The sequence below is a fragment of the Aotus nancymaae genome, unplaced genomic scaffold (assembly GCF_030222135.1).
Source record: "Aotus nancymaae isolate 86718 unplaced genomic scaffold, 86718_ANA_hifiasm-v0.15.2.pri h1tg000002l, whole genome shotgun sequence".
Taxonomy (NCBI): Eukaryota; Metazoa; Chordata; class Mammalia; order Primates; family Aotidae; genus Aotus; species Aotus nancymaae.
The window spans coordinates 60,357,922-60,385,616 of NW_026988413.1; the positions used below are offsets into that span (position 1 = coordinate 60,357,922).

Below are 27,695 nucleotides of genomic sequence, written 5' to 3' on the forward strand. Positions count from 1 at the left end.
CCTCACCCGCACAGTGGGGATAATAAGAACATCTGCATACAGAGCTGTTTAGGTAGATTATACATACTTCGAACACTACTTGTCATTTAGTAACTACACAATAAATGTTACCTGCTCTTATCATTAATCATTATTTTCTCTGTTTCTTAATACTCAGCATTTAAGATATATTTTCAATTTATCTTGATAGATAAATTCCAACCTAACTCCTAAAATGTGAGTTTGAGTAACTAAAACTTAGTATTTTATTTTTCCTCTGGAACCTCTCCCCTTCTTACCCCAAACCCAGTAATGTCCAACAATGCTACTTAATTTTCTTGTTATGAATCTCATGAAGAAAATTGTCTATTAACCTTTCCATTTCCATCACTGTAAGACAATGACAAACTTAAAAAATATATTTAACATACTATATAATTTGGTGAGAAAGTAATTTTTACAATGGCATATTCCTAGTGCTCCTGAAAGCAAACATTGATGAATGCAGCATTGAATATAGAATAGTCACACTAAAATTCTAGTAAAAGAAATGAAATTATGTAAGGTCTAATAGGCATACCAGGCGCCACCCACACATACACAGGCACACACACATAGAATTATGCACATACAAGCTCCTGTTAATGCTGAGAAGAAACTCCTGCTAAGAAATACAGACCAAATGAGATAAGGGAAATCTCTTGCCTTTGCTCTGAGACTGCCCAACTGCATAAGAAATTTAGTGTCTCCATATACATCTGGACTGCTGAATTCATAAAGAAGGATCAAAAGTATTGGAAGTGACTAATGAGATACGGTTGAAGAAGGATAACAAGGCTCCTGGGAACAAGAGTGATATTGTCAATGAGGCACATACTGCTTGATTCTCAAGGGTTTGTGTCAACCAGTTTCAGAACCAAGCGTTGCCTGGTGATTTTAAGATGGAAAGATCAGATCTATTGAAGTGCAGTACATAGAAGTCAGCTATAATCAAGAACAGTGACCATTGGTTTAAACATGTACTGCTTCAGAGTGAAAAGGAAAAAATATATACACATCTCAGAAACTGAACTACAGATTAATATTTACCAAATCCTACTACCTAAAGGTATGAATGAACTCAAGTACTATTTCTAAGACAACATGAGGTTAATATCCTTATATCTTTAGTTGCAAATGTAGAGATTGTCCATATACATGGACATCTATATACAAAAAGAAAAAAACAAATATATCAATATTGTCAGTATTCAGGATGCTTACAAGTGAGTCTGACTTGTTTAGATTTTAATGTGGTCATTACAGTTGCTGGCACATTAAATTTACAAGTCCTTGCTACTGTATTACTCGGCAGATATCTTAGTATAGACATTTTTTTCTCTTCTAATAAATCATGTATTTTTAATTTTCATTTATAGTTCAATATCCCACAAAATTTTAGATTTTTCAAATAGATTTAAAAAGCTCAAATTATTCTGACATGGCTTTAAAATATTAAAAATAATTCAACACCTGATCAAAACAAGTACCCATAAGACTTTTTTAAATGGCTTAAAGGTTTTCAGTCTGACAAAAGATAATAGAGGATGGTAAACAACCAGGTCGCATTGGTTCTAACACCAGTGTAGCTAACCTCGTTTCTGCTCCTAGCCATACTCTTAGGTCTTTGTGTAATCTTTAAATATTCTCCTTGCCTCTAATTTCAGCTCAATTCCATCCATTCTTCCTACTGTTGACACAATATTCTACTTGGCAAATGTCTTCCCTAATTAAAGGTCTTTGTTGGTTCTCCATAAAAGCTGATCTTTTATGATTGGCTTCCATCCATCCTTCCAGCGTCCTCTCCTACTGCTCTTTCAAACACAACAAGCTCAAGCCATTACAAGACTTTTGCCATTCTCAGAGGAGGCAAAGTTTACTGCTGCCTCAAATGTCATTCTGTATACTATCTTCTCTGACTGGACTGAGCTTTTCCCTATGCCTACTTGTTAAACTTCTCTTTTCTTTCTCATTACAGTTCAGCCTCATCTTCTCTACCGGGTGTTCTTCGACGTTCTCCACACCATCTCCCCTCACCCAGCAGGGTATAAACTCCCTCCCCACTCCTTGCAGCTTTCTCTATATTCCTCTATTAAAATACTTCCTACATTTCACTATCTTTATTTGTGTGCCTTCTACTATACTGGGTAGGGTAGGCACTATGTTATTTTTCCCTGATGCCTAGAATATAGTGAAAGAGGCAGGGATGTGACAGACCTGTGTTTAATGCACAGTTGTACAACCTTGAGCAAACTATGCAATTGTACGGATTTCTAGTTTTTCAGGAATGAGGTGAAGAAATTATGTACAATATCTAGGGTTGTAAAAATTAAAATATGCTATACTTAATGTATAACAAGCATGCCATAAACAGTAATAACTAATGTTTTTTGTATATACTAACAATACTTATTTGTTAATGAATGAGTATGTGAATATATGAACTGTACCTCCATGTTGGGTATTTTTAAGTTGGAAATGATCTTCAGTGAAAGGTAGTAATTTTCCAGTTCATTAATTACCTTTCATTCACTGGTGCCACATCATATCTGACCAAGTACAATGGTAAACATTTCCTTTTCTTTCTTTCAACCAACACTGATAGATGATTGATCAGTTTCATCTGGATTGGAGAGATTTAACCCATTCCAATGTCCATTTAATCCTCTTTTTAGTTTCATTTCAAGTCCTGCCTGTGATGAAACCACCCCTTTTAATGGAGATATTCCGAAAAGCCTGGTGTAAATACTGGCCCAATTTTTAGATAAGACCTTTAAGTCAGTGAATATGACTATGAAGCTTCTTGTTAAGTATTTTCCAATGTGTGTGCTCCATTTCCTAATCACCTCATTTCTATCATGCATTCATGCAACAAATATTTACTAAGCACCTATTATGTATCTGGCACTATTCTAAGCTCTTGAGCAGGAGAGTAGGCACACTGTTTCTTACAGAACCCATGGTAAATATTTTAGGTCTATGATCTACACATAGACCTAAAAACTCACTTTACAGCAGTAGCATAGAAGCTTCCTTAGACAACACATAAACAAGTGGGTGTGGCTGTGTTCCCAATAAACTGTATTTACAAAAACAGGCAGTGGGCCATAGTTTGCAGACTCCTTTATCCGAGTTATAGGTCCTATCAAGACAGACAGAACTTCTAACACTTCACTGTAGGAAAAAAAATAAACAAATGAATAAATAAGATCATCTTTAAATAAGAGTGCTCTTTAAAGAATTAAATCTGGAGATGCCATAGAGATTGACTAGATGGCTATGTAGATCAAGTTGTCAGGGATATCCTCCCTGAAGAACTGTATTTTAAACTGGGATTTTAAAGACAACTAGCCATAGAAATATTGATATAAAGCATTTTAATAAACAAGTAGATGCAATGATATTGACAAATAGGAAATATCTAGATATCAGTATGATGGTATTATGATCTAGTGTGATATTGGTATTGACAAACTCTCAATACCAAAATATCTTGCAATAACAAAATATCCAAACAGATACATATGGCACAAAACAGTATTGTGACAGATTACAAATGGTTTCACTTTTCTTTACTGTAGTTGATACATCCTAGAAAGAAAAAAAGTCTAACTCCAGCATCATATTTAATCATTAAAAAATCGCTTATTAATAATTCTTGACCAGGCTCTTAAAATTCCATTTCAAATAAATAGTAATCATTATTTTTGAAGTTACTTTGAGTCTAATTGAGAAGACATACAGATAAAGCATCTAAATCAAATTTTGCTTTGTATAACAGACTCTATGCATAACACCTGCCTATCAAAAACTAAGCAAAGGTTTTGAAGGGCAGGATAGAAATAGTGGTCACAAAAGATTTTCTGGAAGAGTTGATAAACAGTTTTAAAGAAAGGGTAGAGAGGTAGTGGAAGGACTGCATGCCTGATCCAGTGAACTCCCTGCACAGAGCACACAAGCAAAAATAGACATAGGGCATTCTGGAAGTTGAACATTGTTCAAAATGGCGGAATGGATGAGGAATGTGGGGCACTTGCAGGGATGTTATTAGAGACACATCATTATAATAATCTAGGAGTATTAACAACTATTCTGAGAAATACAGAGTGCCATGTAAGCTGACGTGAAATAATCATATCTGCAAAAGCCAGCCAGATGTGAATAGAGAAGAGAGACGGCAAGCACAGTTGGACTAGTGAGGAATAACGAAAGCCGTGGTGGTGGATATAGAAAGTGGAAAGACATGAAAAAGATGTTGAGAAAAAGTCTACAGGCCACAGTAACGAATGTAGGAAAGGAGAAAACAGCAAGCCTGGTTTTCTGGCCTGGGTTCTTAGATAGTGCTATTAGCAAAGATACGAACATTGGAAGAGACATATGTACATTTGGGGACAACAGTGATGCATTCAATTTTGAACATAATGTGAGGTGCCTTTGAGATATCCATTAAAGAGCATTGTTTAAAAAAGGCAATTAGAGTAGTCAATCTGTATCTTAGCCATGAAGTGTAGATGGGAGAATCAGATTTGGGAATTTCTGTTTCAGTGACAATTCAAACTACTGCTTGACTAAAATTATCACTAAAGTTACACCAATAAGGTCTATGAATCCTCAAATTAAAGAAGGAAGTAAGGCTGGGTACAGTGGCTCAAGCCTGTAATCCCAACACTTTGGGAAGCCAAGACAGGCAGATCACCTGAGGTTCTGAGTTCGAGACCAGCCTAGCCAACATGGCGAAATCCAGTCTCTACTAAAAATACAAAAATCAGCTGGGCATGGTGGTACACACTTATAGTCCCAGCTACTTGGGAGGCAGAGGCAGGAGAATTACTTGAACCCATGACGCAGCGGTTGCAGTGAGCTAAGACTGCATCACTGCTCTGCAGCCTGGGTGACAGAGTGAGACTCCATCTAAGAAATAGAAAAAGAAGAAAGTAATGCATATCAGACAGAAGTTGCTAAGAGGAAGCAATGTGGACCCAACTCCCACAAATAAAAACATAATTTTCCATTAAAAAGTAATCAGTGACTGGTCCACTTTAACATTGTTTTCATTTAACTAACATGGCAAAATGTGCCTTTTAAATAGGATTTTCAAATCTGCACTAAAATAAATGTACTGATCATAAACTCCATGCATCTATATAAAACTCAATCTATCAAGAAGAGATAATATGAAGGATGTTAAAACCAATAAAAACCCATTATTTTCTAATGCTTTTTTTTTGGATTTTGCCTTTTTCAAAATAGTTATTGACGTAAATCAAGCATCCAGGGACAGAATGTCTGCATATCTTATATGTAAAGCACTTTGACTAATGCTTGCTGTGCACTTGGAGAATAAGCAATTTCCCTGCTGCCTCCGTTAGAATGATGAGGTAATCTACTGTGCCTTTACACTTACAGCAAGCCTCAAGAGACTGAGGCTTGATGATTACATGGTCTTATAAGGCCATAAAGTTCTACCGCAGGAGTAGTATTGTATTATAAAGATACTTCAAATTGCTGAACATACTCTCTTCACTATTATTGCATGACTCTTTTGAAATTCACTTGCACCTCTGGCTTTCTAAAATGATTTAAAACTGCATCAGAACTCACCACATGCATGCCAACCATCATCATCAGAAGGCAGGTCTGACAAGATTTAATTACTTAGAAACATATCAGATTTTTAATCCTAAAAATAAAACTACAAATGACTTTTCAGTAAGATGTAATATCAAAAGGTGTCTTTCACAAAACATAAAATTAGACACGTTAAGAATAAGCTCAATTTTAAACCAGTAGTTATTCTGATATAAATGTTGTTATGCTGAAATGAATTTTGCCATTCTTCCCAAAATGCATTTACCTTCATACTAATCTTACTCATGTTTTTAAAAGAATCCTTCACTTTCTTGTCAGTTTACATTCTGTATCAAACTGATGGAAGCCAAGATCTTTCACATTATTTGTCAGTTTTACTGTCCTTTCCAAATAAATGTGTAAAAAGCCTTTTCATTTCTTTGTCTGATCCAGTTGAAAATCTTTTACATTCATTCTACTGACGCATCAGTCTTCAATTTTTCCCTTCCATTCACTATTCCTAAATGTGACACTTCCAACAATTTGCAGTTAAAATCAAAAGCCTGTGCATTTTATTATCGTTTAATATTATTTTGTATTTTATATTTTTAAAATTACATACTCTAAAACAAGGTAGCAATACCTTCTTAAACAGGAAGGTAGGAGTGCGTGTGAATCACTGTAGGAACCAGATCATATTATTCTGTTCTCTATTTAAACTTATGTGTACTTATTACATGTAAAATTAATAACATTTAAGTCATTTAAAAAGTATTTAATTTTATATGGAGACAGGGAGGGGAACACCACATATTGGGGCGTCAGGGAGTTGGGGGAGACAGAAAATTAGGAAAAATAACTAATGCATGCTGGGCTTATTACCTAGCTGATGGGTTGACAGGTACAGCAAACCACCAAGGCACACATTTACCTATGTAACAAACCTGCACATCCTGCACATGTACCCTGGAATTTAAAAACAAGAAAAAAATATTTCAAAGGAAAAAAAAATATTTAGTTCTGATACATCATCTAAACACTGCAAAAACTTCACGTAATTTTTTTTTGAGGACAGAAAAAAAGTGAGTTTTTGAATTTACTGTTTCTTTGTGTTAGTCTCAAGGGGGCTTTTCCTTAATGCAAATTTATTTTCTTGATTCCAAGAGTATGCCCTGTGATCTTTTGTACTTCTTAAAATGTTGTTTATCTCCTCATAGGGTTTTTTCTTTTAAATCAAAAATCAAATTTTTATCTAGAATTTGTATCCCTTATTAAAATATAACAAATCATTCACAGATATTATTAGCGTTTTTAGAGCATAATGAACATAAAGATATGTTTATGTTATGAATTAGTGTTTTAGAGCATTTTAATGAACATAAAGATATGTTCATTAAAATGAAAACCTTCCTGAAACCCCTGGATGTTATCTGTTATATCCATTTCTAAACAACTTCCTTCTTTCAATTTGTTCAGAATAAGTTGAAATAAATGCTATCAACATCAAACTATAGACTATCAAAGTGCATTTATTTCCTAGCTTAAGCAACTTTTATCTGCACTTTGAATCAATGCATACAGCTTGCTGGAAAGATTTCTACACATGAATGATATAAATATATGTAGTATATATACATGTGTATTTATGCCAAGTAAAATAGAGATTTACTAGAAGATTTGAAATGGTATTCTAAATACTCCAATTTTGAGAATTTTACCCACAAAAGTGTATTTTATTTTAGATCAAGATTTATTTCCTGAACTTTTGAACTTTTTTTTCCTGGCAAATGGTTTAATGCTATTTTCTAAGTAGAGCTTAGAAGTGTATAACTGTACAAATTGTTAAATGTACAAATTATAGACCATACTTTTGTGGATAAACTCTTTGAAATATAATAAAATTAGAATATTTGGCAATATTTCATGTTGGAATCTAGAACTTACTAAATATACCAAACACAAATATAGATACGGATCTGCCAAATGTGTAAATGTCATATTCCTTTATAGACTTTTATCCTGGAGGATTCTTATATAAATTAGATATTATATAAGTAGATTAAATTAGTAGTCACCATACATTAACATAAAATGAAAATCTAAAGAAGAAAACTATGCACGTGTAGCAACTGTGTATTACCAACAGAATTTCAAGTTTGGAACCAAGTAGGTATTGGTTAGAACAGACTTCTCGGAGCAGCCGACCACGGAAGAAAGGAGAGCGGCAGTGGTGGGGCTGACCGCGGAAAAAACGAGAGCGCCAGCACCTACTACTGTTCAGGGTTTCAACACCAAAATGCCATGTGAGGTGCCATTTCACTTTGCCTTCCACCATGATCGGAAGCTTCTGAAGCCTCCCCAAAAGCAGATGCTGCTGTGGATCCTGTACAGCCCACAGAACAACAAAATGCTGAGTCAGGATTTTCTCTTGGTGCCCTATAGTAAGTGAGTGATTTGAGAACAAAGTAAAAATCTACCATCCGGAGTAATTTGAAAGATGGCCGATTAGGAGGAAGTCGGGATTGCAGCTCCGAGAGAAGGTGCAGAGGGTGAGTGGACGCCGCATTTCCAGACAGATTTTTACTGCCCACAGACCAGGAGATTCACAGGAGGAGGAGCCCCACAGGTTCCCAGCGCCGCTGGTCTGACCGGTGTGGCCGCTCGGCCTACGCCCTGGGGTGGGGGGCAGCAGCTCCTTGTGCAGAGTGAGAGAGACTGAGTCCCCTCTGAGCCAGCAAGGGGAGCTGAAGCAGGAAGTCAAGCCAGGAGATTCCCGGGCAAGGGCGCACCACGAATCTCAGAGCCGCTGCGTCAGCCGAAGCAGCGGCTGACAGGGCAGCAGATTTTTACTGCCCATGGACCAGGAGATTCACAGATGGAGGAGCTCCACGGGTTGCTAGCGCCGCTGGTTGGACCGGAATGGCCGCTCGGCCAACACCTGGGGCAGGGAGCAGCGGCTCCTTGTGCAGAGTGAACAAGACTGGGCCCCCTCTGGGCCAGCAAGGGGAGCTGAGGCAGGGAGTCAAGCCAAGAGATTCCCGGGCAAAGAGGGCGCCACGGGCAGCACGGCTGAACCCGGGACAGTCCAGCTCTGTGGGGGAGGGGCGTCCCCCACCGGGAAACACCCTGCAGTTCCCAGGGCAATTTGCCGTAACCAAGACAACCCGCCACTACAGAGACTCCGTCACTACAGGGGCGGGCCAGCATAGTGGAAGCAGTTCTAACTACACCCATATAAACAGGACTGCAGGGAAGTTCACACGGAAGCTGGGCAGAGCCCACAGCAGCTCAGCGAAGCCTCTGCAGGCTGAGTGTGACTAGGCTGCCACCTTGTGGGCAGGGAAAATGGTAGCAAGACAGCGGGAAATCATAAAGCCCTAACTCCCTGGGACAGAACACCTGGGGGGAAGAAAAGGGGGTTTATGAGTTCAGCTGCTGCAGACTTAAAATTACCAAAATCAGAAAGACAGCAACTACAAAGTCGATAGGTGGATAAATCCACAAAGATGGGAAGAAACCAGCGCAAAAAGGATGAAAACACCCAAAACCAGAACACTTGCCTCCTACAAGGGAGCGCAACTCCCCACCAGCAAGGGAACAAGACTGGATGGAGAATGAGTGTGATGAAATGACAGAATCAGCTTTCAGAAAATGGATAATAAGAAACTTCCGTGAGCTAAAAGAACATGTTCTAACCCAATGCAAAGAAACCAAGAACCTTGAAAAAAGACTTGATGAAATGCTAACGAGAATGGACAACTTAGAGAGGAATATGAGTGAATTGATGGAGCTGAAAAACACAACACGAGAACTTCGCGAAGCATGCACAAGTTTCAACAGCCGAATTGACCAAGCAGAAGAAAGGATATCAGAGGTCGAAGATCAACTCAATGAAATAAAACGAGAAGGCAAGATTAGAGAAAACAGGGTAAAAAGGAATGAACAAAGTCAACAAGAAGTATGGGACTATGTGAAAAGACCTAATCTGTGTTTCATAGGTGTACCTGAATGTGACAAAGAGAATGCATCGAAGCTGGAAAATACTCTTCAGGATATTATCCAGGAAAACTTCCCCAACCTAGCAAGGCAGGCCAATATTCAAGTCCAGGAAATACAGAGAACACCACAAAGATATTCCTCTAGAAGAGCAACCCCAAGGCACATAATCATCAGATTCACCAGGGTTGAAATGAAGGAGAAAATACTAAGGGCAGCCAGAGAGAAAGGTCGGGTTACCCATAAAAGGAAGCCCATCAGACTCACAGCAGATCTCTCACCAGAAACCCTACAGGCCAGAAGAGAGTGGGGGCCGATATTCAACATCCTTAAAGAAAAGAGCTTTCAACCCAGAATTTCATATCCAGCCAAACTAAGCTTCATAAGTGAAGGAAAAATAAAATCCTTTGAGAACAAGCAAGTACTCAAGAGATTTCATCACCACCAGACCAGCTTTACAAGAGCTCCTGAATGAGGCATTACACATAGAAAAGAACAACCAGTACCAGCCACTTCAAAAACACACAAAATGGTAAAGAGCATCAACACAATGAAGAATCTGCATCAACCAATGGGCAAAACAGCCAGCTAGCATCAAAATGACAGGATCAAATTCACACTTAACAATATTAACCCTAAATGTAAATGGACTAAATGCCCCAATCAAAAGACACAGACTGGCAAATTGGATAAAAAGCCAAAACCCATCAGTGTGCTGTATCCAGGAAACCCACCTCACATGCAAGGATACACAAAGGCTCAAAATAAAGGGATGGAGGAAGATTTACCAAGCAAATGGAGAGCAAAAAAAAGCAGGAGTTGCAATTCTCATCTCTGATAAAATAGACTTTAAAGCAACAAAGATCAAAAGAGACAAAGAAGGACATTACATAATGGTAAAAGGATCAATGCAACAAGAAGAGCTAACGATCCTAAATATATATGCACCTGATACAGGAGCACCCAGATACATAAGGCAAGTTCTTAAAGACTTACAAAGAGACCTAGACTCCCACACAATAACAGTGGGAGACTTCAACACACCATTGTCAATATTAGACAGATCAACGAGACAGAAAATTAACAAGGATATCCAGGATTTGAACTCAGACCTGGAACAAGCAAGCCTAATAGACATATACAGAACTCTCCACCCCAAATCCACAGAATATACATTCTTCTCAGCAACACATCACACCTACTCTAAAATTGACCACATAATTGGAAGTAAATCACTCCTCAGCAAATGCAAAAGAACGGAAACCATAACAAACAGTCTCTCAGACCACAGTGCAATCAAGCTAGAACTCAGAATTCAGAAGCCAACCCAGAACCGCACATCCTCATGGAAAATGAACAACTTTCTCCTGAATGTTGACTGGATAAACAATGAAATGAAGGCAGAAATAAAGATGTTCTTCGAAACCAACGAGAACGAAGACACCACATACCAGAATCTCTGGGACACATTTAAAGCAATCTCTAGAGGAAAATATATAGCAATAAGTGCACACATGAGAAGAAAGGAGAGATCTAAAATTGACACCCTATCATCAAAATTGAAAGAGCTAGAGGAGCAAGATCAAAAAAACTCAAAACCTAGCAGAAGACAAGAAATAACTAAGATCAAAGCAGAATTGAAGGAGATAGAGACACGAAAAACCCTACAAAGAATCAATAAATCCAGGAGCTGGTTTTTTGAAAAGATCAACAAAATAGACAGACCACTAGCCAGACTAATAAAAAAGAAAAGAGAGAATAACCAAATAGATGCAATAAAAAATGATAAAGGGGATATCACCACAGATTACACAGAAATTCAAACCATCATCAGAGATTATTACAAACAACTCTATGCACATAAACTAGAAAACCTGGAAGAAATGGATAAATTCCTGGACAGTTGCCTCCTCCCAAGCCTAAACCAGGAAGAAGTCGAAACCCTGAATAGACCAATAACAAGGTCTGAAGTCGAGGCAGCAATTAAAAGCCTACCACCGAAAAAAAGCCCAGGTCCAGATGGGTTCACAGCCGAATTCTACCAGACATACAAAGAGGAGCTGGTACCATTCCTACTGAAACTATTCCAAATAATCCAAGAAGAGGGAATCCTTCCCAAATCATTTTATGAGACCAACAACATCCTGATACCAAAACCCGGCAGAGACTCAACAAGAAAAGAAAACTACAGGCCAATATCCATGATGAACATAGATGCAAAAATCTTCAATAAAATACTGGCAAGCCGATTGTAACAACACATCAAAAAGCTTATCCACCATGATCAAGTAGGATTCATCCCGGGGATGTAAGTCTGGTTCAATATATGCAAGTCTATAAATGTAATTCAACACATAAACAGAACCAAAGACAAAAACCACATGATTATCTCAATTGATGCAGAGAAGGCCTTCGACAAAATTCAGCAGCCCTTTATGCTAAAAACTCTCAATAAACTAGGTATCGACGGGACGTATCTCAAAATAATAAAAGCTATTTATGACAAACCGACAGCCAATATCATACTGAATGGGCAACAACTGGAAGCATTCCCTTTGAAATCTGGCACTAGACAAGGATGCCCTCTCTCACCACTCCTATTCAATATAGTACTGGAAGTTCTAGCCAGAGCAATCAGGCAAGAAAAAGAAATAAAGGGTATTCAATTAGGAAAGGAGGAAGTCAAATTGTCTCTACTTGCAGACGACATGATTGTATATCTACAAGACCCCATCATCTCAGCCCAAAATCTCCAGAAACTGATAAGCAACTTCAGCAAAGTCTCAGGATACAAAATCAATGTGCAAAAATCACAAGCATTCCTATACACTAATAACAGACTTAAAGAGAACCAAATGAAGAATGAACTGCCATTCACAATTGCTACAAAGAGAATAAAATACCTAGGAATACAACTAACAAAGAACGTAAAGGACCTCTTCAAGGAGAACTACAAACCACTGCTCAACGAAATAAGAGAGGACACAAACAGATGGAGAAACATTCCATGTTCATGGTTAGGAAGAATTAATATCATGAAAATGGCCATACTGCCCAAAGTAATTTACAGATTCAACGCTATCCCCATCAAGCTACCAATGACCTTCTTCACAGAACTGGAAAAAACCACCTTCAACTTCATATGGAACCAAAAGAGAGCCCGCATAGCCAAGTCAATTCTAAGCAAAAAGAACAAAGCGGGAGACATCACACTACCGGACATCAAACTCTACTACAAGGCTACAGTAATCAAAACAGCATGGTACTGGTACCAAAACAGAGATATAGACCAATGGAACAGAACAGAGGCGTCGGAGGCGACACAACATATCTACAACCACCCGATCTTTGACAAACCTGATAAAAACAAGCAATGGGGAAAGGATTCCCTGTTCAATAAGTGGTGTTGGGAAAACTGGCTAGTCATATGCAGAAAGCAGAAACTCGACCCCTTCCTGACACCTTACACTAAAATTGACTCCAGATGGATTAAAGACTTAAACATAAGAAGTAACACCATAAAAACACTAGAAGGAAACCTAGGCAAAACCATTCAGGACATAGGCATAGGCAAGGACTTTATGACCAAAACACCAAAAGCATTGGCAACAAAAGCCAAAATAGACAAATGGGACCTAATCAAACTCCACAGCTTCTGCACGGCAAAAGAAACAGTCAATAGAGTGAATCGGCAACCAACAGAATGGGAAAAAATTTTTGCAGCCTTCCCGTCTGACAAAGGGCTGATATCCAGAATTTACAATGAGCTAAAACAGATTTACAAGAAAAAAACAAACAAGCCCATTCAAAAATGGGCAAAGGATATGAACAGATACTTTACAAAAGAAGACATACATGAGGCCAACAAGCATATGAAAAAATGCTCATCATCACTGGTCATTAGAGAAATGAAAATCAAAACTACATTGAGATACCATCTCACGCCAGTTAGAATGGCGATCATTAAAAAATCTGGAGAAAACAGATGCTGGAGAGGATGTGGAGAAATAGGAACACTTTTACACTGTTGGTGGGAGTGTAAATTAGTTCAACCATTGTGGAAGACAGTGTGGTGATTCCTCAAGGACCTAGAAATAGAAATTCCATTTGACCCAGCAATCCCATTACTGGGCATATATCCAAAGGATTATAAATCGTTCTACTATAAGGACACATGCACACGAATGTTCATTGCAGCACAGTTTACAATAGCAAAGACCTGGAACCAACCCAAATGCCCATCGATGATAGACTGGACAGGAAAAATGTGGCACATATACACCATGGAATATTATGCAGCCATCAAAAACAATGAGTTTGCATCCTTTGTAGGGACATGGATGAACCTGGAAACCATCATTCTCAGCAAACTGACACAAGAACACAAAATCAAACACCACATGTTCTCACTCATAGGAGGGTGTTGAACAATGAGAACACATGGACACTGGGAGGGGAGCACTATACACGGGGGTCTGTTGGGGGAAGTGGGGGGGGACAGCGGGGGTGGGGAGTTGGGGAGAGATAGCATGGGGAGAAATGCCACATATAGGTGAAGGGGAGGAAGGCAGCAAATCACACTGCCACGTATGCACATATGCAACAACCTTGCATGTTTTCCACATGTACCCCAAAACCTAAAATGCAATAAAAAAAAAAAAAAAAGAACAGACTTCTCACCATTCCTGTACCAAAGTCTCCAATATTATCATTAATATTATAATACAGCAGGAGGTCTGTATTTGGCATGGCCAAAGTCTTAGGGAGGCACACAGGTGATGGGTGACAAATACCTTCTACATTGTTAACCTAGAAATTCTACAAATAAAGGCCAGTGAAATGTTACATGACAGATGGAATAAGAAAAATGAAAATCTAAATATTCCAAAATCAAATTTCCAATATATTTTAAAGTATATTGATAAATTGATAATCAGCAAGGCACATAATAATCACACTTAGTCCACTGATAACTTCCAATTTATTTTCAATTTCCATTTAGGTTTTATCCTTTGTTATATTAGTGAAAAATATTTCAATTGAGTATAGCAATGCTATAGCTGTAGTATTATAATATGACACAGTCTCCCATAATGCAAAAATGCCTTATCTTATTGACAGTGTAAATACACGTTTTCCTTTTTTCACCACAACCTACCAATTCAAGTTAAATTCAAATCTCTGAATTTGATTTTGGCCTCTAACCTATGATTATAAAGTACATGTTAGTTCAATAATTTTGTTATAAATTAAGTGGTGTAATTCTATTAGTAGACAAGGTAGTTAACATCACATACTGTGGCTCAGAAATTATTTTGAGTTCTGTACTATTGATAAATTGGAGATATTGTTTCAACATATAAGTTTTATGTATTCATGTAATACGTTGATCTGACTGTGGACATGGAAATGAACAAAAATGTAGACTTAAAACTATCAGAGCCTACCATCAATTTATCCTCCAACCTCCCAAAAGAGTAAGCTGTGGGTTTTTGTCTATATATATATATATTATAAAAGCTTTTTTTTTTGTGTGTGTATATATATATATGTGTGTGTGTGTGTGTATATATATAGTATGATATATATATACATATATATATAGTATGATATATATTTATATATATATATATATATATATATATAAAGGCTTACTTGGCAAGCTTCTAATTTTACATGTTAAAATACATATAGTATTTTATATATATCAATAAGTCAATAGTGTTCTTCATATATATATACATATATATTCAGATTTTGATAGAATACATAAAAATAGAAGTCAGTTTTAATCTTACAATATCTTTTCTGAGAAAGCTACAAACAGTATATTTAATGCCCTATGAGTAAAATATATTTAATGCCCCAAGCCAAACATGTATAGTTAATTCTACTGATCCGTAAGAACTGGCTTTATTGTAGCAAAATTATAGTTATTATATTTTAGTAAACTTAATTGAACTTTATTTAAAATATTATCATCTCAAAAATATTCCACACAGAGAGAGGATGCATATTAATAACTTGAAGACCATCAAAATGAATAATTTCATATTCAAATGTTCAGATTTAGTCTATTCATTAAAATATAACCCATCTCAAAATTGGCTACTAAAATTTATATTCACAAGCTACATAGGATACTGTAATATTTGTGCTAAAAGAACCATGAAAAGAATCTAATTAATGTAATTAAATTAATTTGCATTTGAGTAAATTTAGTTGTATAATTCATCATGCTTTCATAGTTATTCTAATACTGATTTTTAAATTTAATGAATGAATGAAAAAGAGGATGTATATGTACTCAATTCCATGTTAAGAATTTGTATTAATAGTAGATGACAGCATTCCCATTAGATAGACTAATCAAAATAATTTATACTTAAGTTTTCTTACAAAAACGAAACATACTGATATATAAAATTAGATTGATTTTGGTTTAACAGTTATCTAAGAGGGATCTAGTCACCTGATACATGTTTTCTTTTAATCCTCATTACAGTCCTTTGAGGTATTATTATAATATTCTTATGAAAGACAACTTTGTCATATTATTTCTGCTAATATGGATTGTTTATTCAAATATTCACTGAAAACCACAGTTTTCCTTTTATAAATAAAATTTATAAATAAAAATAAATTTTATAAATAAAATTTAAAAATTTTATTTCTTACCCCTTATTTTTGGAATCATTCCATTTATGTTAAAAAAAAAAAGGCTATTCAATTCATACTTTACCACTTCTTCCCCAACTTTTCTACTTTGAAAAGCCTTTGAGGAATCTTCAAAAGCAACCCACAACATCCTTTAAAAGGTATTAGACAACAAACTAATTGAGTAAACGTGAACTCCTATGTGAAAATTTGAACAGTATGATATGATTTAAAAAACGTTGTGATGGAAGTGATATGAATATTGACAGACTACAATATATCAATAGTATTCTTCATTAAAATGATTATATATAACACTTGCATGATGTTTTAAAATTATAGATGACTGTCTTTCAATTATACCATCTGGACATTAGAGGGAAGATTCTGTTTTTCAAAATATTCTTGGAAATTCTTATTTTGGATTACACTTGAAATTGATGACAAAAATTTGGACCCTTCAGGAATTATCTTATTTTTCAAACAGATATAACTTCTCTAGAATTAAATCTGATGAAAAATACTGTCTTATTCTTTTTATAATATGATAATTATTATTTTCCCTAGATTAAACAACTGATACTGAAGGTAATTTCAAAAGAGAATTGTAAAGTTAAAATACCAGAAATAACATATATGCAAAATCATTATGTCAATTTTATTGACATTTAAAAAATTAAGAGAAAACTATTTCATATAATTTAAAACCTGCTTTAACTTGACAATATACAAACTGTCAATAATGAATGACAAAATACAGAGGATAATCAATTTTATCCATTTAACTTTCTATTACAAATTAATAAAACCATTTATTTTTTGGTTTTTTTTTTAGCTTTCAGGTGGAGCTAAAAATTCACAAGAGTCACAAATTAAATTATTCTGGAATTAAGATGTTCTCCTCAAGGTCAAAAAATAATCCCTGTGACTTATGAAAGGTGAAGATTAAATAGAGGAGTCATTTTGAGTATAAATAGGATCCCCATACAAATTCTGTTTCTTTCAAATATGAAGCCTTCCACCAACTACCTGTATGACTCATCTGGGGACTTCTGATCTATATTCAAAGTGGCTTAGTCACTGCCAATGTATTTCCATATGAGGGATAATGATTATCAAGAAAGTATAGAAACAACAAATGGTCTTCAGAGATTTAGAAGTGTAGTAATGGCACACTTTTTCAAATTACATGGCAGTCTAGGTGAACACAAGATAATAAAGGGCCCAGGTATCCATTAACACCTACATGAACATCTACACATGTTCCAGTGTTACAGTCATTTAAAAGGAACAAGCAAAAACAGAACCACCTTTATGTAAGACTGAAACAATATTAGTAAGGTCTTTAGTACTATTTTATGATACTCTAACTCAGGCAGTTTTTAAAAATGACATTATGCATCCAACTAAAATTTACATATAACTTCATTTGATCTAATGACAAATATTGACTAAATCCAATCTGAATATTTGCATAGCTAATGACTCAGTATTTTTTAAATCCGATCTTTGAATTTTGAGACAAAATAATCTTGAAATCTTTATAGTCTATTTAAAATCTCTGTCATTTTAATAAAATTTTAGAAATATCTCTAAATGCCTCTCTATCTCCAGGGAGAAATCAAGTGAGATTTTATCCAAAAAGTCAAACGCTAAATAATTAAAAAATCCTCATCTCAAATTCCAGACCTCCATTTTTTTTTTTTCCAGTTGTCAATCCCTTTTTAATTTGCTGTGAACAGTACTGTCAGCCTGTTTTGGAAGCTATTTTAATTTAAGATTATCTCTCTTCTTCAACCTTTGAATGGTCTGTCATTTGTTATATCCTTCATAAAAGCTAGCCAAGTGCACTTCTGATTTCCAGCTGTTAATTTATAGAAGCAGTGAATTTTGCACACATTCTTTTTCATGCATTCCCTGTTTCCTTTTACTTTTTTTTTTAAAAAAAGAAACAGCAATCTTTTATGTGTATTCCCTACTAAACAGTAAGAAGAAATAAAGCAATAACTGGACTTTTTACAAATCCCTGAATATTCTTATTCCGTAATAGACTAAGAAAAATCACAATTTTTTTTTTTACACACCGTGCCTAGGAAAACGTGAAAACCAAATGGAAATGAAGAAAATCTAGTACTATCGTAAAATATTTGAGCTCCTCCTTAAGAAAAAGCACTGAGAAATATCAGCTCTGAGAAGTACTTGTGGAAAAAGATATGATATTATATTCCTTTTTGACTTATGTACATTCATTAGACAGAGTGCTGGGATTTCTGTGATCTACATGTGGGCATTGTTCTCCTAATTAGACAGAAAACCTGGGTTCAATACCAAGATTAACCATGTATGCTGACATAGATTTTTTAAAACTTTAAGTACACTTAATTCACGGATTATCCTCCATGAGCCTCTCCTAGGAAGTGCAGAATTTCCATTGGCTGTTTCTTTCTTTCTTCTCTTTCTTTCTGTCTTTCTCTCTCTCTCTCTCTCTCTCCTCTCTCTCTCTTTCTTTTTTTTTGAGTCAGATTCTCACACTGTCACCCAGGCTGGAGTGCAATGATGCTGCTACCTCCACTTCCCAGGTTTACCCGATTCTCCTGCCTCAGCCTCCTGAGTAGCTGGGATTACAGGCGCCTGCTACCACGCCCAACTAATTTTTTGTATTTTTAGCAGAGACAGGGTTTCACTATGTTGGCCAGGCTGATCTCGAACTCCTGACATGATCCACCTGCCTTGGCCTCCCAAAGTGCTGGGATTACAGGCATGAGCCGCCACCCCAGCCTCAGTTGTTTCTTATATATTTGGCCAAATATACAACATGAGATAAATTTGTAATAAAATATAGTACAAGTGATACACAGTATAACATTCAAAATTATTCAACATTTTATGCCCCAATTTTGGCTGACTTCGAAGTGTCTGCTAACGCTGGCATGAAGCATGTAGGATTCCATCATTCTCCTGAAGTACCCTAGGTAGTTCTGGGGAGCAAATCCAAAATGCTCCTAGGGCCATGGGAGGAATAGGCAGGAAGTTTTCACATAGAACAGAGATGTATATTGACTGGGTCAAAGGAACCAGAGAAAAAAAGAACTTCAAAACAGTCAGCATAAACTAGCTACAAGGCACGCCATCTAGCCAGCCCTGCCCGAAGTTATCCAGACAGGCAACAACCAACCATCCTTTTCCTTCCCTTCCTCTCTGCTTTTCCCTAGTGTGGGTAAAATTCAAACAGCACCTAGGAAACACCCAGCCTCCACTGAAGGCTTCCATTAGCTCTTCACTAAAGTAGGGGGGAGGAGTTAACACTAACTCAATTTTGGAAATTTTACTATTACAACGAAAGTAAACTTTTGAATTTCTTTTTTTTTTCTTTTGAGACGGGGTCTTGCTCTGCCACCCAGGCTGGAGTGTAGTGGCACAATCTCAGCTCACTGCAACCTCTACCTCCTAGGTTCAAGCGATTCTCCTGCCTCAGCCTCTCAAGTAGTTGGGATTACAGGCCCGTACCACCACACCTGGCTAAGTTTTGTATTTTTAGTAGAGGCAGGGTTTCACCATGTTGGCCAGGCTGGTCTGGAACTCCTGACCTCAGGTGATCCACCCACCTCTGCCTCCCAAAGTGCTGGGATTATAGGCCTTAGCCACCCTGCCCAGCTGGAATTTCTTAATTGAGGCATTTTTATTGAGACTGTTTCTATATCTAAAGGTAATCCAGATCATTTTGTTATTTTGAATCTCCAAGAAAGTCATCCTCATCCAGGATCACTCACTGAAAAGGTTTAATAGGCTATCAAAATAAAGTTGGATGGTCACAACCAACCACGTTTCACATTTGTACAAAGTGATTCATACAGAAAGCAAAGTGAGTTATAAGTGATATTAAATTTAGAATATGGCCAGTTATTTATACAGCTATCTGAAAGAGTGATTATGTGAATTAACTGAAACACATACCTGTGAGAGGTAAATGTTACATAGTCAAATACATATATGAAAAACATTGGATAAAACAAATTTTGTTTATTCCTAGCAGAATTTCTTTGACCTTTTAAGGACTAATGTTTACTATGAACCTTAAACTTGGACTTCCTAGTCTCCAAAGAAGTAGCTACTTATAGATATCCTCTTATCTTCGTGTACTCAAGCAAGAGGATTCCTCTTTCTTGTAGAAGGCCACCAACCCTTTCAGATTGAGGCCCACTTTTGTGACCTTATTTAATCCTAATTACTTCTAACTACCCTACCTCCAAGTATCAAATCACATTGGAGATTAGAGCTTCAGCATATAAACTGGGGATAGAGGGAACACAATTTAGTCTAAAGCAATTTACAACATCTATAAAGCTATTACTAATTGGTCCATTGTTCTGTAATCCAAAATGAATTAAAAAACAATCATCTATATGATCATAAGAATAGTGTATCTTTGGCATTTGGGTCAATAGTCAATATTCTCTTATCAGAAAGCGAATAGTATATTATTCTCTATGAAATGCATAGATTACAAAAATATTATTTTTAAAACACGGTGAAAATAAAGGCCAACTTTTCCTCAGAAGCAGAATTTTCTCTTTATGCCAAACTTATTAATTATGATCAAATTCTCCTAGCCTAAAATTTATATTCTATACCTCAGGCTTGTCCTCAATGTCTTCTTATGATGTTCTTACCATTTCCCTGCTCACTTCTAATGAGGAACAATGTTAATTATGTAAGCTAATCCCTTTATTACAATAGATAATCACTTTGTTACAGAATCAGTTGTACGTTTTAGAAAGTGCCATTTCTTAGCACTTAATCAGATTTCTGGTTGCATGATTCAGAATCAAGACTTTATAATTTAAATAACACTTTAAAAGAAAGAAAGAGAAGCTACTCTGTTAATATCAGCACCATGACAACTTTTTACTGACAGTTCTTTAAAGACATTCACTTTTTTAGTCATTTAACATACAACTCTATGTGTTATATAATGATGTGCTTTCAAGAATTAAAGAACACTTTTTTTTTTTGTAAATCATCTGGTTTAAAAAAATCAATAAACACAAAACTTAAGGATGTACTACTGATGAAAACTCTTTCATTATTCTATTATGATCCAGATTCTCATTAGTGACAAATACCAAGCACAGAAAACAATTACCCTGAAAAATACTAGCGGGTTGGAAGTGTAGTGGATTCTTCAGCTCTTCATTAGAGCACCAGGCGTGTTAGGAAATTCGCCATGGTGAGGATATTCATGTATGGCAGCTCATGTAAGTCATCTCATGTGAGATCAGCAATTTTAACAAAAAGGAGTCATCATCCTGTAAAACTTAGAACAATTGTCTGAAAGCCTGTTTTGATTTCTAATATGGTAATAATGAAACTATCAAATAAAAATATTTTTTGGAATTATTTGTTGCTCATGAAAAAAATTAGTTAAGATTTGAGGAACACTGTAATAATTTGAATTACTGAAAAAAATGTTCCATTTTATTCATCTTAACTTTGCTATTTGGGGATTTAAAAATAGGAAGATAGAAGCATTTCCTATTAGATAGATTCCTTACATTAGTTACTGCAAGCAATCGTCACTGCAACCTAATAAGGTATGTTCACCTCCTTTGATGGTAGACAAAATGAATATGTAATTCAGTGAAAAAAGGACTTGCATCCATTTCTGCTAGGTTCTATATTCTTGTCCATGACTCACAGCTGAATCTTGAGGAAATGAATGATTATGTCATTTTTTACTCCAGGACTGTACATGTTTAGAATTCTAATGTTTGGAGGCTCAGAGTTTTTCAGTATAAATGTCTGTTATTTCGGCCTACCTGTCCATCCTACCTCCTTTTCTTACCCCTTTCACGCCTATTCTCATCAACAATGTAGCCAAGGTCTACAACTTTTTCATAAAGATAAAAAAGATTATGTAATTCTTCCTCCAGAAAACATCCCACAGCTTTCCATTTATGTTATGGACTGGATGTTTGTATACTCCCCAAATTTGTATGTTTAAGCCCTAACCACCAATGTGATATCATCAGGAGACAGGGGCTTTGGGAAATAATTTACATGAGGTCATGAAGGTGGAGAATCTACAATAGGATTAGTAGCCTCATAAGGAAAACAGCTTGCTCTCTCTTTGCTAGTGAACAAGAGGTCATGTGAGGACACACTGAGAAGACCCAGGAAGAAAGTTCTTACTGGCCACCAACGTGCACCTTAAACTTGGACTTCCTAGTCTCCAAAAATTTAAGAAACAAATGTCTTATTTTAGCCTATCCGTCTGTGGTATTTTATTATGGCAGCCTGATCTAATTAAGACAATCTCAAAGTAAATATCAAAGTCTTTGTAATCATCCATAGGACTGTGGCAGACATGGTGTCTGCTGCTACCCCTGCTCCCCATTCCCTTGCTAACTTTGGCCACGCTGGTCTCCCTGCTGATTATGAGCCCACCATGCTCCTGCCTCAGATCTTTGAGCTTTCTGTTTCCATGGCCCACAACCTTCTTATCCAGGTGATTTTTATGGTGCTCGTGCTCACAAACCACAGACTCCAATTACAATATTGCCTTAGCCACAAGGCCTTGTCTAGCTACCCATTCTAAAATATCACTCCTCTCTCTTAACCCAGGAACTATCTTTAACCCCTTCTCTATTTTTATGGAGAGCATTCATTATACTATGATATATACATTATTTTAATTGTTTTACACTCCACTTCCCTCCAATAGAATGCAGGCTCCATAAGTACAGGGATTTTTGACCTTTTGGTCAGGGCTATATTCCCATTATCTGGAAAAGCGCATGACATGCTAAATATTTGCTGAATGAAGAAATGTGTTAAAGGCAAAACAAAGAGAACATTTCATATTTTTCATTCTTATGATATATATTTTAACTTTTATATATACATGTATACATGTATCTATGAAGCCAGTCTTTCTAAATTAATAAAATTTCACTTGAAGATTGACTGCTTCTGAGGTAATTATATGATAATACCATGTCTAAAAAAACTATTTTCCCAATTATGATAAACTTTTCTTAGGTTTTTTTTTTTTTTTTTTTTTTTTTAAGACAGGTTTTCATTCTGTCAGCCAGACTGGAGTACAGTGGCACGATCACAGCTCACTGAAACCTCTGCCTCCTGTGATCAAGTGAACCTCCAACCTCTGCCTTTCAAGTACCTGGGGCTATAGACACATGCCAACACCCAAGGCTATTTTTAAAATTTTTTTAGAGAGACAGAGTTTCACCATGTTGCCCAGGCTAGTCTCTAACTCCTGGGCTCAATCAATCTACCCACCTAGGTCTCCCAAAGTGCTGGGATAACAGGCATGAGCCACCACACCAGGAGGAGATTTCTATTCCAATGAAAGATAATTAATAACATTTCTTATCAAGCTATAATGCTACTATATTACAAAATATTTTTCTTAACACATATAAATATAATCCATATTATTAAAAATACAGAACTTTATTTTTTGACAAATTGTTTTTCAAACTAATCCATCAATAAATCAAAATACTTGTTAAATAAAATATGCCAAATACACATCAAAATATTGTACACTCAAGTTAACTAAAATTAATATACATCAACAATTATAATCAATATAGTTTGAAAGAATATAGTGACTATTTCAGAAAGAAAAACACAAGAAAAAATAAGTATTAACTCTATAGTTTATGCCTAATATAATTTTTTATTAACTTTTAAAAAATCTATTTTGGTTACAAACAAATTACAACATAAGTAATCTACCCTACATATATTATTCATTGTAAGTAGCATCAAATATTCATATATTTCTCATGGATTGCATTTCCTTTAAATCATCTGTTAACCAAAGAATAATTTCACTTTTTAATTTCAGTACTTTAAAGTTGCTCTCACACCTTCTCATTGTTTCAAAGCTAATTACAAAGAATAACATTATACACCAGATATAAATATTCCACCAAAACCCTGAACAAGTTTCCCCTCTCACAAAATATATTTGATGAAGCAGTATGATAAACTAATATCACTCCACTGAAATATTTTCACTGGGACTATAATTTTCTAAAAAATATGCAGATATAGACTTGAGCGCACATCTATTCCATCTGAATCAAGCCTTTTGCCCAAGAACACCAAACACCTGAAGGAAGCACCGTTTTCTTCTTTTATACAACTATGCGATCTATGGATTTAGCCTGATTTACGCTGAGCATGCCAATCAATCTGAATACTGCCTTTTTTATTCTGTAAAAGGTATACTACCCACACGGGTACTTGGAATAACAACAAAATGGGCTGTTGACAACAGTTAAATGTAAACTATTAGAAAGTGGTGGGCCTATTTTGGAACAGATTAGTTAATAAAACTTACAGGAGATTATGCAATTGTTAGCAAAGACTGCAAGCGCCTTTTTCCTCTGCAATTTTGACACTGACATCGTCTAAGATACAGTAGCTATATATTTTAAGATAACACAAATGAATATCAAGATAAGTTACAAGGATGTCAGTGATTATTAATGTACAAAAATCAAGTACTTTTAGTGAAGCATATGAGACATCAAAAGTTAATACAACTCATGAAAATTGTCTTTTATCAAAATGAAGATACCTTCATGATAAAAGTATGTTAGGTATTTTTACTTCTAAAATGTAAATAATAATTGCCTTACTTACATTATAGGACAAAGGTAAGGACAACAGTATCTGGTAACTGAAAGCTTCAAGCAAATTGGGGTTCCTTTCTATAATTTTCCCTTATTAATGTCATTCTTATAGAAATATAATTATATAAAGAAATATCAATACGATTTTCTATATAAAATGATTATAGAACATTCTGTGAAGACATCCCTACATTGAGTCTAAAGTGACTCAAATATTAATAAAGTTCTGTGACTAAACAAATTAACTCAGAATATTCGGCCCTTCTTTTTACTAAGTTATATGCTTGTCTTCTATACTCCTAAGCACATCAATTAGATCTGAAAATTAAGTATGGTTTGGGTGCCCTCTAAAAGAAAAGGAACAACCAGTGAAATACTCAAAAATGGAAATTTTGAGATGGGGCTCTAATTAAATACAGTATTCTAAAACTTTAGATATATCATTGAGCAAAAATAATCACATTTCAATTCAAGGGACTTTAAAAAGTAATCATCTTTGTGAAATTAGAACACAAGGTTTCTCATGACAGTGTAGCTACACAACTGTCTTAAAATGAAAAAGGCAGTTTCCTTCAGTTAAGCCTTCAATTAAAGTGCACTTTCATATTCATTAAACTCAGAAGCCCAGAACAATCCTCTAAATCGGGTATGTTCCCATACAGCGCATGAAGAATACTGGTAATTATAAAATTTTCCAGATCTTGTGGACATTTCTGATTTTATTCCTGGCATTTATTCATGCAGCTTATAACACTGGATATGAATTTTAAAGTAGTACAGGCCAGGCAAGGTTCGTGTCTTACTGATGAGATTTCAGCAAAGAGGAAGATGCCAATATTAAGACGAATGAGACTAAATAATCCAAAGATAAAGCTTCTTTTTCTTTTTTTTAATTATGACATATCTCAAAGAATGCCTACGGTTTCTGAAAACATATTAAATATTTTATTGATTCTCGAAATAAGTTGTATTCTCTGAGACTATTAAAATTAGCTGTAGCTATTTAAAAAGTTTATTTTAAATTGAAAAGAAAAACATACAAATTCAAAACTGAAGCATACTAAGATATATGTATGCTTATGTGATTTTTTAAAAAAATTAATGTATATTTAAATTTGTGAGTCAGATTTCGTATTTGTTCTAGCATACAATAGATGGATGTTTTAGTTATAAATGTGATTTCAACTAAGTAAAGAAACAAAAGAACAAGAGAATGAAGATTCTCATGCAAAGTGAGTATCTTACTGCCTCCTATGGACAATTCTGGCTCACAAATAAACAAACAATAATCTATAAACTTGTTCAGACAATCTGTCTTGACTACCAATACTAGATTGAGGACATTCTCTTAAAGTAAAGAGGAAGCAGCTAGTGTTCTGACCACACCACATTTATTTCAGGCACAGTGGTTTTTGCTTTAATATATTTTACACATCAGTCTTCCCTGTAAATACATATTGTAAACAAAATCTTCATATACTAAAGTTATTAGGAAATCACTGACTTAAAATATCTTGTGGACATTTATAAATTACTAAATTTATAAATAAAAAGCCTCCCAGACATCAATAAAACAAAATTATAAAAGATTTCTAATAAAATTAACAACATTCAAGTTGGCTTCAAGTTTCTTCAACACAGCAATGCAGGTTGAAAAGCAGTGATTTGAAATAAAGAGTTCAAAAGCAGAGTATGACAAAAAGTATTTTGACTCAAAACTTCTATACCCATCCGGTTTTCTTCCAATGGGAATTTAATAGAAAGATATCGAAGGAGATTGTTATTTTGTTGACATATCAAACAAACAACAGGTGATAGAAGACTTGAAACTAAATAAGGTGGAAGATATATTATTCAAAAATTGAGAAACATAATCATATAGCTTAGCACTGTCTGAATAGTTATAATAATACAATTACAAATATCAAAACTAACTATTGAAAAAATAAACAATGGTCAAAGAAAAAATATTAATATATGAATCTGAATCCCAAATGGTTCTAAAAAGGGCTTGGAATTAATAGTCTGAGTTGGATTGTAAAGAAGTTAAATTATGTTCAAGGCTCATGTAAGAAGAAACTCTCTGCATACACACACACACACACACACACACACACACACACAAACACAACATTGTTTCTATTATACATAATTATACTATAATTATGTATAACAGAATTATTTAAAATCATCAAAGAACTGAGAGGAGGAAAACAGCATGTACCTTAAAAACACTTAAAAGGAGAAACAAAATAATTTGATCAAAGATAAAAGTTGTTATAAGACTCATACATGCATTAAAAAAAATTTTTTTAAACCAATAATCTCAAAAGTGAATCCAAAAAATTGAAACTCATTTATACAGTGTGAGTCCCTTTACTTAATCTTGTGAGTCTAAATAAACTTTAACTGTAAATAATAACAACAAACACTTACTCAGCACTTACTATGAGCCTGGCACTATTATGAGAACTTAAATACATTAAACTTACTTTATCCTCAAAGGACCTTTCAGGATACTAATCTTGTCTTCATTTTACAGATGAGGAAATGCCTATTCAGAAAGTTGAAGCATTTGCCCAAGGAAATAATACTGCTAAAATTTAAATTTGAACTCAGGTAGTCTGGTTCCAGAACCCAGGCAATCTGGATAATCTGAATTCAGAATACACTCTACTGCCTCTCAATTAAGAGGAATATAAGAAACATGTTCTTCACAATCTCAAGCAGTTCTTTCCCCTTATTCTTGACTATGTGAGAAGGCAGGGAACAAGGTGCAGGTTAGGGTGGAGG

The 27,695-nt window shown here is 35.3% G+C and overlaps 1 protein-coding gene across 8 annotated transcripts in view; it reads right to left on the bottom strand.

The window, feature by feature from the left end:
• CACNA2D1 (calcium voltage-gated channel auxiliary subunit alpha2delta 1) overlaps positions 1 to 27,695 on the bottom strand; it is a 490,964-nt gene that overhangs the window by 141,824 nt on the left and 321,445 nt on the right. The window lies entirely within an intron of this gene.